The following is a 14,332-nucleotide window of genomic DNA, read 5'->3' as shown; positions in this document are numbered from 1 at the left end:
CTTCGCTCCTTAATTACTAAAGCCCACTTATTTTCCAGATTTAACCTTGCAGATCTTTTCCTCCAGGAAGCCTTCCCTAATTTCCTGGGCCCTGATTAGGAGACCTATCTATATGCAGTTATTTCATCATAACACTTACTGTATTGTACTTGTCTTTTACTTGTCTATCTACCACTACATTGTAGAAATTGGGTCTCATTGACATATTGAGAATTTAGCTAAGAGCTTGGCTCACATAGTGGGCAATGCATTTTTTTTCCCCAGAAGGAGTGAAGTAAGGAAAAAAAGAAATGGTGAGAGAGATGAAGGAAGAAAGGAATATAGAGAGAAGAGGAGAGAAAGACAGAAGGAATAAAGGAAGGAAATAAAAAAGAGAAGAAGAATAAATAATCATGTTAGGCATTGCATTAAAGCAGTGGTTGAAAAACTTTTCCTCTAAAGGGTCAGATAGTAAATATTTTAGACTTTGTGGGCCATATGGGCTCTGCCTTATATTCAACTCTGCCATTTTAACAAAAAAGTATGCTATACTCCAGTAAAACTGTATTTATAAAAATAAGTAGCTGGATAGATTTGACTTGAGGGACATAATTTTCTAGTTACTGCATTAGAGGCTTTATTTACATTATTTATTACTTCTAACAACAACTTTTCATGAACAGTGAGCCTAAAATAGATTATGTAATTTGTCCAAATCCACAGAACTAATAATAATGAAGTCCTAAGTCTGCCTAACTCTGCACAGAAGAAAGGAGAGAAATGAGAGCCAAAATACTATGGACAAGTCACTTGGTATTCCTCTTTTACAGATTAAAAATCTGCAGTTTAATAAAATTTGCTAAAGTTTATATGGATAGTATTTAAAGTTATCTCTTATTAATGAAATGCCTTAAGCTCTTAACCATTGGTACATGCCAATTTTATTGAATTGAAATCTCTCTCATTTTTTAATTTCCTGCTATTTTAGAAAATGGTTGATCTGAAGAAGATTTTGTAGCAATTTGAAGTTTCAGCTTATTTCCTATTGTTCCTCTTGTTGGTTCTCTTAAAACAAAATACCAGCTAAATTAATTATCTGATTTTTGCAGGGAAGTAAGTAGCCAATAAATATTGCTTAACTTCTACATTTAAACAGAGCCTAACCATATTACCTAGCATCAAAGAGGATGAGTGAGCATGAAGAAATAGAGTACATTTAATATAGGTTCAGAAATTATTATTTAAGAGATCAGAATTTTAGACAAAGTGTTTAGATTTTTAAATTGGATTTATATGTCTATGCCAATGAATAAAAGGAGTATGGGAGTGGATACTGAATAAAGTTGAACAGTATAAAAATAAAGTAGCTAAATATACCATTTTAAGTGGTACTCAATGTCTCTTGAGTTCTATTAACAGTAATTCCTTGGTTTGTGAAAATGAGGGACAAGCTATTGGAATAAATAATTCAGTAACTCCTTATGATTATACAGTGGAAGTGAGAAATAGATTTAAGGGACTAGATCTGATAGATAAGTGTGCTGGATGATAATGGATGGACATTGTATAGGAGACAGGGATCAAGATCATGCCCAAGAAGAAAAAAATGCAAAAAAGCAAAAAGGCTGTCTGAAGAGACCTTACAAACAGCTGTGAAGAGAGGAGACGTGAAAAGCAAAGGAGAAAAGCAAAGATATACCCATCTGAATGCAGAGTTCCAAAGAATAGCAAGGAGACATAAGAAAGCCTTCCTCAGAGATCAGTGCAAAGAAATAGAGGAAAACAATAGAATGGGAAAGACTAGAGATCTCTTCAAGAAAATTAAACATACCAAGGGAAAAATTTCATTAAAAGATGGGCTCAATAAAGGACAGAAACGGTAAGGACCTAACAGAAACAGAAGATATTAAGAAGAGGTGGCAAGAATACACAGAAGAACTGTACAAAAAAGATCTTCATGACCCAGATGATCATGATGGTATGATCACTCACCTAGAGCCAGACATCCTGGAATGTGAAGTCAAGTGGGCCTTAGTAAGCATCACTATGAACAAAGCTAGTGGAGGTGATGGGATTCCAGTGGAGCTATTTCAAATCCTGAAAGATGATGCTGTGAAAGTGCTCCACTCAATATGTCAGCAAATTTGGAAAACTCAGCAGTGGCCACAGGACTGGAAAAGGTCAATTTTCATTCCAATCCCAAAGAAAGGCAATGCCAAAGAATGCTCAAACTACCACACAATTGCACTCATCTCACACGCTTGTAAAGTAATGCTCAAAATTCTGCAAGTCACGCTTCAGCAGTACATGAACTGTGAACTTCCCTATGTTCAAGCTGGTTTTAGAAAAGGCAGAGGAACCAGAGATCAAATTGCCAACATCAGCTGGGTCATCAAAAAAGCAAGAGAGTTCCAGAAAAACATTTATTTCTGCTTTATTGACTATGCCAAAGACTTTGTGTAGATCAAAGTAAACTGTGGAAAATTCTGAAAGAGATGGGAATACCAGACCACCTGACCTGCCTCTTGAGAAACCTATATGCAGGTCAGGAAGCAACAGTTAGAACTGAACATAGGACAACAGACTCGTTCTGAATAGGAAAAGGAGTACGTCAAGGCTGTCCACTGTCACCCTGCTTATTAAACATATATGCAGAGTACATCTTGAGAAATGCTGGGCTGGAAGAAGCACAAGCTGGAATCAAGATTGCCAGGAGAAATAAGAATCACCTCAGAAATGCAGATGACACCACCCTTACGGCAGAAAGTGAAGAAGAACTAAAGAGCCTCTTCATGAAAGTGAATGAGGAGAGTGAAAATGTTGGCTTAAAGCTCAACATTCAGAAAACGAAGATCATGGTATCTGGTCCCATCACTTCATGGCATATAGATGGGGAAACAGTGGAAACAGTGACTGACTTTATTTTTTTGGTCTCCAAAATCACTGCTGATGATTACTTCCATGAAATTAAAAGACTCTTACTTCTTGGAAAGAAAGTTATGACCAACCTAGATAGTGTATTAAAAAGCAGAGACATTGCTTTGCCAACAATGGTCTGTCTAGTCAAGGCTATGGTTTTTCCAGTAGTCATGTATGGATGTGAGAGTTGGACTGTGAAGAAAGCTGAGCACTGAAGAACTGATGGTTTTGAACTGTGGTGTTGGAGAAGACTCTTGAGAGCCCCTTGGACTGAAAGGAGATCCAACCAGTCCATTCTAAAGGAGACCAGTGCTGGGTGTTCATTGGAAGGACTCATGTTGAAGCTGAAACTCCAATACTTTGGCCACCTTATGCAAAGAGCCGACACATTTGAAAAGATCCTGATGCTGGGAAAGATTGTGGGCAGGATGAGAAGGGGACGACAGAGGATAAGATGGTTGGATGGCATCACCAACTCAATAGACATGAGTTTGGGTAAACTCCTGGAGTTGGTGATGGACAGGGAGGCCTGGCATGCTGCAGTTCATGGGGTCACAAAGAGTCGGACACAACAGCAACTGACTGAACTGAACCCCAGTTAGAGATGAGGTAATTCAGGAACTGGTGCCAGAAATGTTCACTTTGAGTTCCCAAGCTTTTAAAATTTATGGCCTTACATATCTGACCTATTACATTGTATGGGGCCTTGGACAATTAAACTACTTTAAATCTTGAGTTCCTAATCTCTGAAAGAGAGATGCCTATAGGTTGCAAAGTCCAAATGCTGTTACAAAAGCAATGTCAGCTGGATCCACTCATTCTATCATTTTCTACCTATACGAAAGAAACCTAAACTGTTTTTGGTTTCTTTGAGTTTGACTTTGTCTAAAGGCCATGGTTCAGTCATCCACTAGTTACTTAAACTGAAAACAGATATGAAAGGAAAAATCACATCCTGTGCTAAAGTCTTTGGAGCAGACTGTTTTTAGACTCTGCTTATTAATTCAAACAGAATTAATAGTTTCATTAGTAAAAAAAACCTGACATGTTGACATGTCAAACTACTACCTGATGGAAGTGGGCAGTGGAGAGGATGAGTGGTCCCATGAGTGGAGATAGAGTTCTGAGGAAGATATTATATATTCTTTCATAACCAATGAAAGACTGAGTAAACAGTAAAGTCTGTGGCCAGGAGAAAGAACAATGTTAATAAGGACCTAAACCAAGATTATAGAATGAACAATAGTGTAGATTATTCTAGCCAGTCACATGCAATTAAAAATTACACACACACACACACACACACACACATATAACCAAAATATCAATATGTACTTATTAGAGTATTAGAATATATATATTCTAATAGGATTTTCCAGGTGGTGCTAGTGGTAAAGAACTCACCTGCCAATGCAAGAGATGTAAGAAATGCGGGTTCTATCTCTGGGTTGGGAAAATCCCCTGGAGGAGGGCATCAAAACCCACTCCATTATTCTTGGCTGGAGAATCCCATGGACAGAGGAGACTGGGGGCTGCAGTACATAGGGTCACAAAGAGTTGGACACTACTGAAATAAGTTAGCATATATATATGTGTACATATATATATGTATATATATATGTACTAATAGCTAAATATTGATATTTAGGTGTAAAAAAATGGGACATATGTATACCTGTGGCTGATTTCTGTTGACGTTTGACAGAAACCAACACAATTCTGTTAAGCAATTATCCTTCAATTAAAAAAAAATCTATAATATACTTATATCAGTGAGAAGAACTTGATTTCGTATTTCCTAGGTAGCACAACATAAAATGAAACTTAGTTCTAAGAGGTCTGTTTGTAGTTCTAATATTGCTGTTAATCATGTTTTTATTTATAAGGTTAATTATTACTAAGTACAAGTACTTTGTCCAGTTCTACTGTTAATTCAAGGACGTTGGACCAGGTAATATAAATATAATTATGTGCTTAATCCATGCTAAATGCCTTCTTAAGCACTTTACATGCAGTATCTCCTTTAATTCTATTTTTATTTTTTAATTTATTTTATTTATTTATTTTTTTAATTTTTATTTACACTTTATTTTACTTTACAATACTGTATTGGTTTTGCCATACATTGACATAAATCCACCATGGGTGTACATGCGATCTCAAACATGAACCCCCCTCCCACTTCCCTCCCCATAAAATCCCTCTGGGTCATCCCCATGCACCAGCCCCAAGCATGCTGTATCCTGCATCGGACATAGACTGGCGATTCGATTCTTACATGATAGTATACATGTTTCAATGCCATTCTCGCATATCATCCCACCTTGTCCCTCTCCCTCTGAGTCCAAAAGTCCGGTATACACATCTGTGTCTTTTTTGCTGTCTTGCATACAGGGTCAGCATTGCCATCTTTCTAAATTCCATATATATGTGTTAGTATACTGTATTGGTGTTTTTCTTTCTGGCTTACTTCACTCTGTAAAATCGGCTCCAGTTTCATCCATCTCATCAGAACTGATTCAAATGTATTCTTTTTAACGGCTGAGTAATACTCCATTGTGTATATGTACCACAGCTTCCTTATCCATTCATCTGCTGATGGACATCTAGGTTATTTCCATGTCCTGGCTATTATAAACAGTGCTGCAATGAACATTGGGGTACATGTGTCTCTTTCAATTCTGGTTTCCTCGGTGTGTATGCCCAGCAGTGGGATTGCTGGGTCATAAGGCAGTTCTATTTGCAATTTTTAAAGGAATCTCCACACTGTTCTCCATAGTGGCTGTACTAGTTTGCATTCCTACCAACAGTGTAGGAGGGTTCCCTTGTCTCCACACCCTCTCCAGCATTTATTGCTTGCAGATTTTTGGATCGCAGACATTCCGACTGGTGTGAAGTGGTACCTCATTGTGGTTTTGACTTGCATTTCTCTAATAATGAGTGATGTTGAGCATCTTTTCATGTGTTTGTTAGCCATCTGTATGTCTTCTTTGGAGAAATGTCTATTTAGTTCTTTGGCCCATTTTTTGATTGGGTCATTTATTTTTCTGGAATTGAGCTGCATAAGTTGCTTGCATATTTTTGAGATAGTTGTTTGTCAGTTGCTTCATTTGCTATTGTTTTCTCCCATTCAGAAGGCTGTCTTTTCACCTTGCTGATATTTTCCTTTGTTGTGCAGAAGCTTTTAATTTTAACTAGATCCCATTTGTTTATTTTTGCTTTTATTTCTAGAATTCTGGGAGGTGGATCATAGAAGATCCTGCTGTGATTTATGTCAGAGAGTGTTTTGCCTATGTTCTCCTCTAGGAGTTTTATAGTTTCTGGTCTTACGTTTAGATCTTTAATCCATTTTGAGTGTATTTTTGTGTGTGGTGTTAGAAAGTGATCTAGTTTCATTCTTTTACAAGTGGTTGACCAGTTTTCCCAGCACCACTTGTTAAAGAGATTGTCTTTAGTCCATTGTATATTCTTGCCTCCTTTGTCAAAGATAAGTTGTCCATATGTGTGTGGATTTATCTCTGGGCTTTCTATTTTGTTCCATTGATCTATATTTCTGTCTTTGTGCCAGTACCATACTGTGTTGATGACTGTGGCTTTGTAGTAGAGCCTGAAGTCAGGCCAGTTGATTCCTCCAGTTCCATTCTTCTTTCTCAAGATTGCTTTGGCTATTTGAGGTTTTTTGTATTTCCATACAAATCTTGAAATTATTTGTTCTAGTTCTGTGAAAAATATGGCTGGTAGCTTGATAGGGATTGCATTGAATTTGTAAATTGCTTTGGGTAGTATATTCATTTTCACTATATTGATTCTTTTGATCCATGAACATGGTATATTTCTCGATCTATTAGTGTCCTCTTTGATTTCTTTCATCAGTGTTTTATAATTTTCTATATATAGGTCTTTAGTTTCTTTAGGTAGATATATTCCTAAGTATTTTATTCTTTTCATTGCAATGGTGAATGGAATTTTTTCCTTAATTTCTTTTTCTACTTTCTCATTATTAGTGTATAGGAATGCAAGGGATTTCTGTGTGTTGATTTTATATCCTGCAACTTTACTATATTCATTGATTAGCTCTAGTAATTTTCTGGTGGAGTCTTTAGGGTTTTCTATGTAGAGGATCATGTCATCTGCAAACAGTGAGAGTTTTACTTCTACTTTTCCAATTTGGATTCCTTTTATTTCTTTTTCTGCTCTGATTGCTGTGGCCAAAACTTCCACAATGATGTTGAATAGTAGCAGTGAAAGTGGGCACCCTTGTCTTGTTCCTGACTTTAGGGGAAATGCTTTCAATTTTTCACCATTGAGGATAATGTTTGCTGTGGGTTTGTCATATATAGCTTCTATTATGTTGAGGTATGTTCCTTCTATTCCTGCTTTCTGGAGAGTTTTTATCATAAATGGATGTTGAATTTTGTCAAAGGCTTTCTCTACATCTATTGAGATAATCATATGGCTTTTATTTTTCAATTTGTTAATGTGGTGTATTAAATTGATTGATTTGCGGATATTGAAGAATTCTTGCATCCCTGGGATAAAGCCCATTTGGTCATGGTGTATGATCTTTTTAATGTGTTGTTGGATTCTGATTGCTAAAATTTTGTTGAGGATTTTTGCATCTATGTTCATCAGTGATATTGCTTGTAGTTTTCTTTTTTGGTAGTATCTTTGTCAGGTTTTGGTATTAGGGTGATGGTGGCCTCATAGAATGAGTTTGGAAGTTTACCTTCCTCTGCAATTTTCTGGAAGAGTTTGAGTAGGATAGGTGTGAGCTCTTCTCAAAATTTTTCGTAGAATTCAGCTGTGAAGCCGTCTGAACCTGGGCTTTTGTTTGCTGGAAGATTTCTGATTACAGTTTCAATTTCCGTGCTTGTGATGGGTCTGTTAAGATTTTCTATTTCTTCCTGATTCAGTTTTGGAAAATTGTAGTTTTCTAAGAATTTGTCCATTTCTTCCACGTTGTCCATTTTATTGGCATATAATTGCTGATAGTAGTCTCTTATGATCCTTTGTATTTCTGTGTTGTCTGTTGTGATCTCTCCATTTTCATTTCTAATTTTATTGATTTGATTTTTCTCTCTTTGCTTCTTGATGAGTCTGGCTAATGGTTTGTCAATTTTATTTGTCCTTTCAAAGAACCAGCTTTTGGCTTTGTTGATTTTTGCTATGGTCTCTTTTGTTTCTTTTTCATTTATTTCTGCCCTAATTTTTAAGATTTCTTTCCTTCTACTAACTCTGGGGTTCTCCAATTCTTCCTTTTTTAGTTGCTTTAGGTGTAGAGTTAGGTTATTTATTTGACTTTTTTCTTGTTTCTTGAGGTATGCCTGTATTGCTATGAGCTTTCCTCTAAGCACTGCTTTTATAGTGTCCCACAGGTTTTAGGTTGTTGTGTTTTCATTTTCATTAGTTTCGATGCATATTTTGATTTCTTTTTTGATTTCTTCTGTGAGTGGTTGGTTATTCAGAAGTGTGTTGTTCAACCTCCATATGTTGGAATTTTTAATAGTTTTTCTCCTGTAATTGAGATGTAATCTTAATACATTATGGTCAGAAAAGATGCTTGGAATGGTTTCGATTTTTTTAAATTTATCAAGGTTAGATTTATGGCCCAGGATGTGATCTATCCTGGAGAAGGTTCCATGAGCACTTGAGAAAAAGGTAAATTTTATTATTTTGTGGTGAAATGTCCTATAGATATCAATTAGGTCTAACTGGTCTATTGTATCATTTAAAGTTTGTATTTCTTTGTTAATTTTCTGTTTTGTTGATCTGTCCATAGGTGTGAGTGGGGTATTAAAGTCTCCCGATATTATTGTGTTATTGTTAATTTCCCCTTTCATACTTGTTAGCATTTGTCTTACATATTGCAGTGCTCCTATATTGGGTGCATATATATTTATAATTGTTATATCTTCTTCTTGGATTGATCCTTTGATCATTATGTAGTGGCCTTCTTTGTCTCTTTTCACAGCCTTTGTTTTAAAGTCTATTTTATTGGATATGAGTATTGCCACTCCTGCTTTCTTTTGGTCTCTATTTGTGTGGAATATATTTTTCCAGCCCTTTACTTTCAGTCTGTATGTGTCCCTTGTTTTGAGGTGGGTCTCTTGTAAGCAGCATATAGAGGGGTCTTGTTTTTGTATCCATTTGGCCAATCTTTGCCTTTTGGTTGGGGCATTCAACCCATTTACGTTTAAGGTAATTATTGATGAGTATGATCCTGTTACCATTTACTTTATTGTTTTGGGTTTGGATTTATACGCCCTTTTTGTGTTTCCTGTCTAGAGAATATCCTTTAGAATTTGTTGGAGAGCTGGTTTGGTGGTGCTGAATTCTCTCAGCTTTTGCTTCTCTGTAAAGCTTTTGATTTCTCCTTCGTATCTGAATGAGATCCTTGCTGGGTACAGTAATCTGGGCTGTAGGTTATTTTCTTTCATCACTTTAAGTATGTCTTGCCATTCCCTCCTGGCTTGAAGAGTTTCTTTTGAAAGACTTGCAGTTATCCTTATGGGAATCCCCTTGTGTGTTATTTGTTGTTTTTCCCTTGCTGCTTTTAATATTTGTTCTTTGTGGTTGGTCTTTGTTAATTTGATTAATATGTGTCTTGGGGTGTTTCACCTTGGGTTTATCCTATTTGGAACTCTCTGTGTTTCTTGGACTTGAATGATTATTTCCCTCCCCATTTTAGGGAAGTTTTCAACTATTACCTCCTCAAGGATTTTCTCATGGTCTTTCTTTTTGTCTTCTTCTTCTGGGACTCCTATAATTCGAATGTTGGAGTGTTTCATATTGTCCTGGAGGTCTCTGAGATTGTCCTCATTTCTTTTAATTCGTTTTTCTTTTCTCCTCTCTGATTCATTTATTTCTACCATTCTATCTTCTATTTCACTAATCCTATCTTCTGCCTCCGTTATTCTACTGTTTTTGCCTCCAGAGTGTTTCTGATCTCATTTATTGCGTTATTCATTATATATTTACTCTTTTTTATTTCTTCTAGGTCCTTGTTAAACCTTTCTTGCATCTTCTCAATCCTTGTCTCCAGGCTATTTATCTGTGATTCCATTTTGATTTCAAGATTTTGGATCATTTTCACTATCAATATTTGGAATTCTTTCTCAGGTAGATTCCCTATCTCTTCCTCTTTTGTTTGGTTTGGTGGGCATTTCTCCTGTTCCTTTACCTGCTGAGTATTCCTCTGTCTCTTCATCTTGGTTATATTGCTGCGTTTGGGCTGGCCTTTTTATATTCTGGTAATTTGTGGAGTTCTCTTTATTATGGAGTTTCCTCACTGTGGGTGGGGTTGTATCAGTGGCTTGTCAAGGTTTCCTGGTTAGGGAGGCTTGTGTTGGAGTTCTGGTGGGTGGAGCTGGGTTTCTTCTCTCTGGAGTGCAGTGGAGTGACCAGTAATGGGTTATGAGACGTCAAAGGTTTTGGAGTAGCTTTGAGCTGCCTGTATATTGAAGCTCAGGGGTGTGTTCCTGTGTTGCTGGAGAATTTGCGTGGTATGTCTTGCTCTGGAATTTGTTGGCCCTTGGGTGGAGCTTGGTTTCAGTGTAGGTATGGAGGCGTTTGATGAACTCCTATTGCTTAATGTTCCCTGAATTCAGGAGTTCTCTGATGTTCTCAGGCTTTGGACTTAAGCCTCCTGCTTCTGGTTTTCAGTTTTATTTTTACAGTAGCCTCTAGACTCCTCCATCTATACAGCACCGATGATAAAACATCTAGGTTAAAGATGAAAAGTTTCTCCACATTGAGGGACACCCAGAGAGGTTCACTGAGTTACATGGGGAAGAGAAGAGGGAGGGGATAGTTAGAGGTGACTGGAATGAGATGGGGTGAGATCAAAAGAGGAGAGAGCAAGCTAGCCAGAAGTCACTTCCTAATGTGCACTCCATAGTCTGGACCGCTCAGTGGTATTTACGGAGTTACACAGGGAAGAGGAGAGGGAGGAAGTAGACAGAGGTGGCCAGGAGGATAAGAGAGAGGAACGAAAAGGAGAGAGATAAATCCTGCCAGTAACCAGTTCCTTAGGTGTTCTCCACCGTCTGGAACACACAGATTCACAGAGTTGGATAGAGAAGAGATGGGGGAGGAAAGAGACAGAGGCCACCTGGTGGAGAAAAAGGAGAGTCCAAAGGACGAGAGAGTGGTCAAGCCAGTAATCTCACTCTCAGGTAAAATTGGGTAGTGAAGTTTGGGTTTTTAAATGTACAAAATTGACAACAAAAACCAAAAAGCAAAGATTAAAAATCTAGAGTAGAGGTTGGATATTCAAAAATACAATATTAAAGAAAGGAAGCAGAAGGAAAAAAGAAAAAAAAAGAAAAGAAAAAAAAGCCACAAGAATTATTAAAAAAACACCAACAACAACCACACAAAGACTATATATGGTCTTTGCCTTAAAAAAATAGAGTCTTTTTTTTGAAAAGTAATAGTAGGTTATAGAAATAAAAATCAGAGGAGAAATAGAAGACTTAACAATTTTTAAAAAAGTTAGAAAAAAAAGAAAGAAAAAATAAGAAAAAAAAATAAAAGGAATGATTGTAAAAATAGTAAAGATATATCTGGCCCTTCTCTGATGTTGTGGGCAGTGTGGGGTCACTTCCAAGGCGGTTCCCTCTGTTTAACTTCTGTTTGCTGGTTTTTTAGGCTCACTAGTTCAGTCGTGCTGTGGGGAGAGGGGGATGCTGCAAACAAATAGCACTGTTGTGTACACACAGTGTCTCAGCCCCACTGGACCTGTCCCTTCTCGCGGCACACAAACTGCTCCGGTTCTACGATGCTCAGCCAGGAACCATCTGAGGCCGGCCTTAGGCTGTGTACCCCTCCCTGGTCTAAGCCGCTCAGGTTCAGCGCTCAAGTAGCCCTCAGAGGCTCAGATTCGGTTGGGACTGCGTTTTGTGCCCTTCCCAGGTCCGAGTAGCTCAGGAGTTTGGCAAGCATGGTCGCTGCGATTTGTCGCCTTTTCTGTCTCTGCTGCTCAGTTTTCTGGGTATACCGCTGGTGCCCCTTGTGAGGCAGATGGTGACTGTCCAGCACCCCCAGAAGTCTTAGCAAAGAAGCCAGCTTGCAGTTTGGTAGGTAGAGTCTCTCTGGGGCTGCAATTGCCCCTTTCCAGCCCTTATGGCTCTGGCTGCCTGTCCCTGGTGGGGGATGGTCTGCAGCCGGCTATTTCCGTTCCGTCCTTTGTTGTGTGCGCGGTCCTGGCGGTGTCTTATGTTTGACCTTTTCGCGTGGTAGCTATCCCACAGTCTGGTTTGCTAGCCCAAGTTAGATCGTTCTGGTTACACGTGGGGTGTTCCTGCCCGATTCTTACAAATCACTGCAGCCCCTGCCTCCCACACTTTCCTGCCCTGCCCCCACTTACTAGTGGTGGATGCAGGCGTCTGTGCTGCTTTTCCACTAGGGGAGTTACTGTTGGGCTTGTAATCTGGTGGTTTTAATTATTTATTTATTTTTCCTTCCTGTGATGTTGCCCTCTGTGTTTCCAAGGCTCACCACAGACTCGGCAGGGAGAGTGTTTCCTGGTGTTTGGAAACCTCTCTTCTAAAAATTCCCTTCCCAGGATGGGCTTTGCTTCCTGGGACGGAGCTCCTTCCCCACCTCCTTTGTCTCCTTTTTCGTCTTTTATATTTTTTCCTACCTGTTTTTGAAGACAATGATCTGCTTTTCTGGATGCCTGATGTCCTCTGCCAGCATTCAGAAGTTGTTTTGTGGAGTTTGCTCAGCATTGAAATATTCTTTTGAGGAATTTGTGAGGGAGAAAGTGGTCTTCCCATCCTATTCCTCTGCCATCTTAGGACCGCCCTGCCTCCTTTAATTCTTAAAACAACTTATATCACATAGGTATTTCAGTCCCATGTTATTGTTGAACAAATTGAGGGTGGGCTGGTGTATTGTAGAACTTAATTACCTTGCCTAAGACCACAAGGCTGGTATTTGACACAGGCATTTCCAACTTCTAAGTCCAAACTCTTAATCAATATACTGTATTACTTTAAGTGGCTCATTATTTCAGATATGTTGCCACTTTAACAATTTACATATTCCATAAGAATTTTTGTGGCTGCTATTTTCATTATGAGTCCGACACGACTGAGCGACTTCACTTTCGCTTTTCACTTTCATGCATCGGAGAAGGAAATGGCAACCCACTCCAATGTTCTTGCCTGGAGAATCCCAGGGACAGGGGAGCCTGGTGGGCTGCCATCTATGGGGTCGCACAGAGTCGGACATGACTGAAGTGACTTAGCAGCAGCAGCAGCAGCAGCAGCAGCAGCAGCAGATGAAAGGAAAAACATTTCTGATTAAAACAATGGAGCAAGCCCCATTTGGCTGGAATTAGTGAATAATGCCAGGTGTGACTTTGTTTACCCAGCTGTCATAAGTGGGTACAACTGAAATGTGATCCTCTACTTGGCAAAATATTACATAATTTAAATATGTGTGGAGAAAAGCGATTAAAAGGTGAATTATTCACCAAGAGAACAGAAATTCTCTTTCCTCTTACTATTCCTCTTTTAACAAACTGTCACACTAAGCTTAACCATTCTTCCAAAACATGAAACCAAGCCCTTTTGTGAAATTTTCAAACACTTCCACAAATGAATAGATGTAGCAATGTGTCATGAAGTCTTGCCAATTTACAATGCCTACATTATTTCACAATAATATATTTTTTATTTAAAAGCTATTTTATTGCCTCTTTACAATTTTCAACGTGCATTTCTCTTCCCATTATAAAAAGCTGTAATGTTAGGAGAAAGGTGTCAGCTGAAGCACAGGTTGTAAGGGTTCCAGTTTTCACTGAACATAACAAACCACACTGATCACAGCTTTGTGTGGGGAAAATCCTCTGGAAAATTACTTTCTGCATATGTTTAAATATTCATAATGGAAACTCTTTTCTATAAAAATGCTTTAAAATAATATGATTGACTATTACCACGTGAATACTTCTTTTAAGCATAGCCTTTTATAATCACATATATTCTTTATCCTTATCCATTTTATTTTTCACTTGGTAAAAATGAACAAAATACAAAATTCAGGATAATTTTATCATTCACATTAACAAGAGAACAACGGCAAGTGGCTTTGAACTGCTCTTCCATATGGCATTTCAGTTACTGTTTAGATGAACAGGTATAATAGTTGAAATTTTCTGGGCCAGAGCTTAATGGAGCTCAGCACTGCTCCTTTCTGAAAAGACCCATCCACCTATGGACAAAGCCTCCTGTCTGTTACCATGGCCCTGAATAAAGTGACTGATGAGCATCTGAGTCTGTTTCAAGTTGCAAAAAGGAATAACTTAAATTCCAGTTAACTACACTGTCTCTTCCTGATACGAATTATGCCAGCTGAGATAATCAATAACTTATCAGGCTGCCGAGAGCCCATTAGCATGTGGTTAACATGCTAGTGTTCACAGCAG

Source organism: Budorcas taxicolor, chromosome 3 (genome assembly GCF_023091745.1).
Source record: "Budorcas taxicolor isolate Tak-1 chromosome 3, Takin1.1, whole genome shotgun sequence".
Lineage (NCBI taxonomy): Eukaryota > Metazoa > Chordata > Mammalia > Artiodactyla > Bovidae > Budorcas > Budorcas taxicolor.
Note: the sequence above shows the minus strand (reverse complement) of the source record.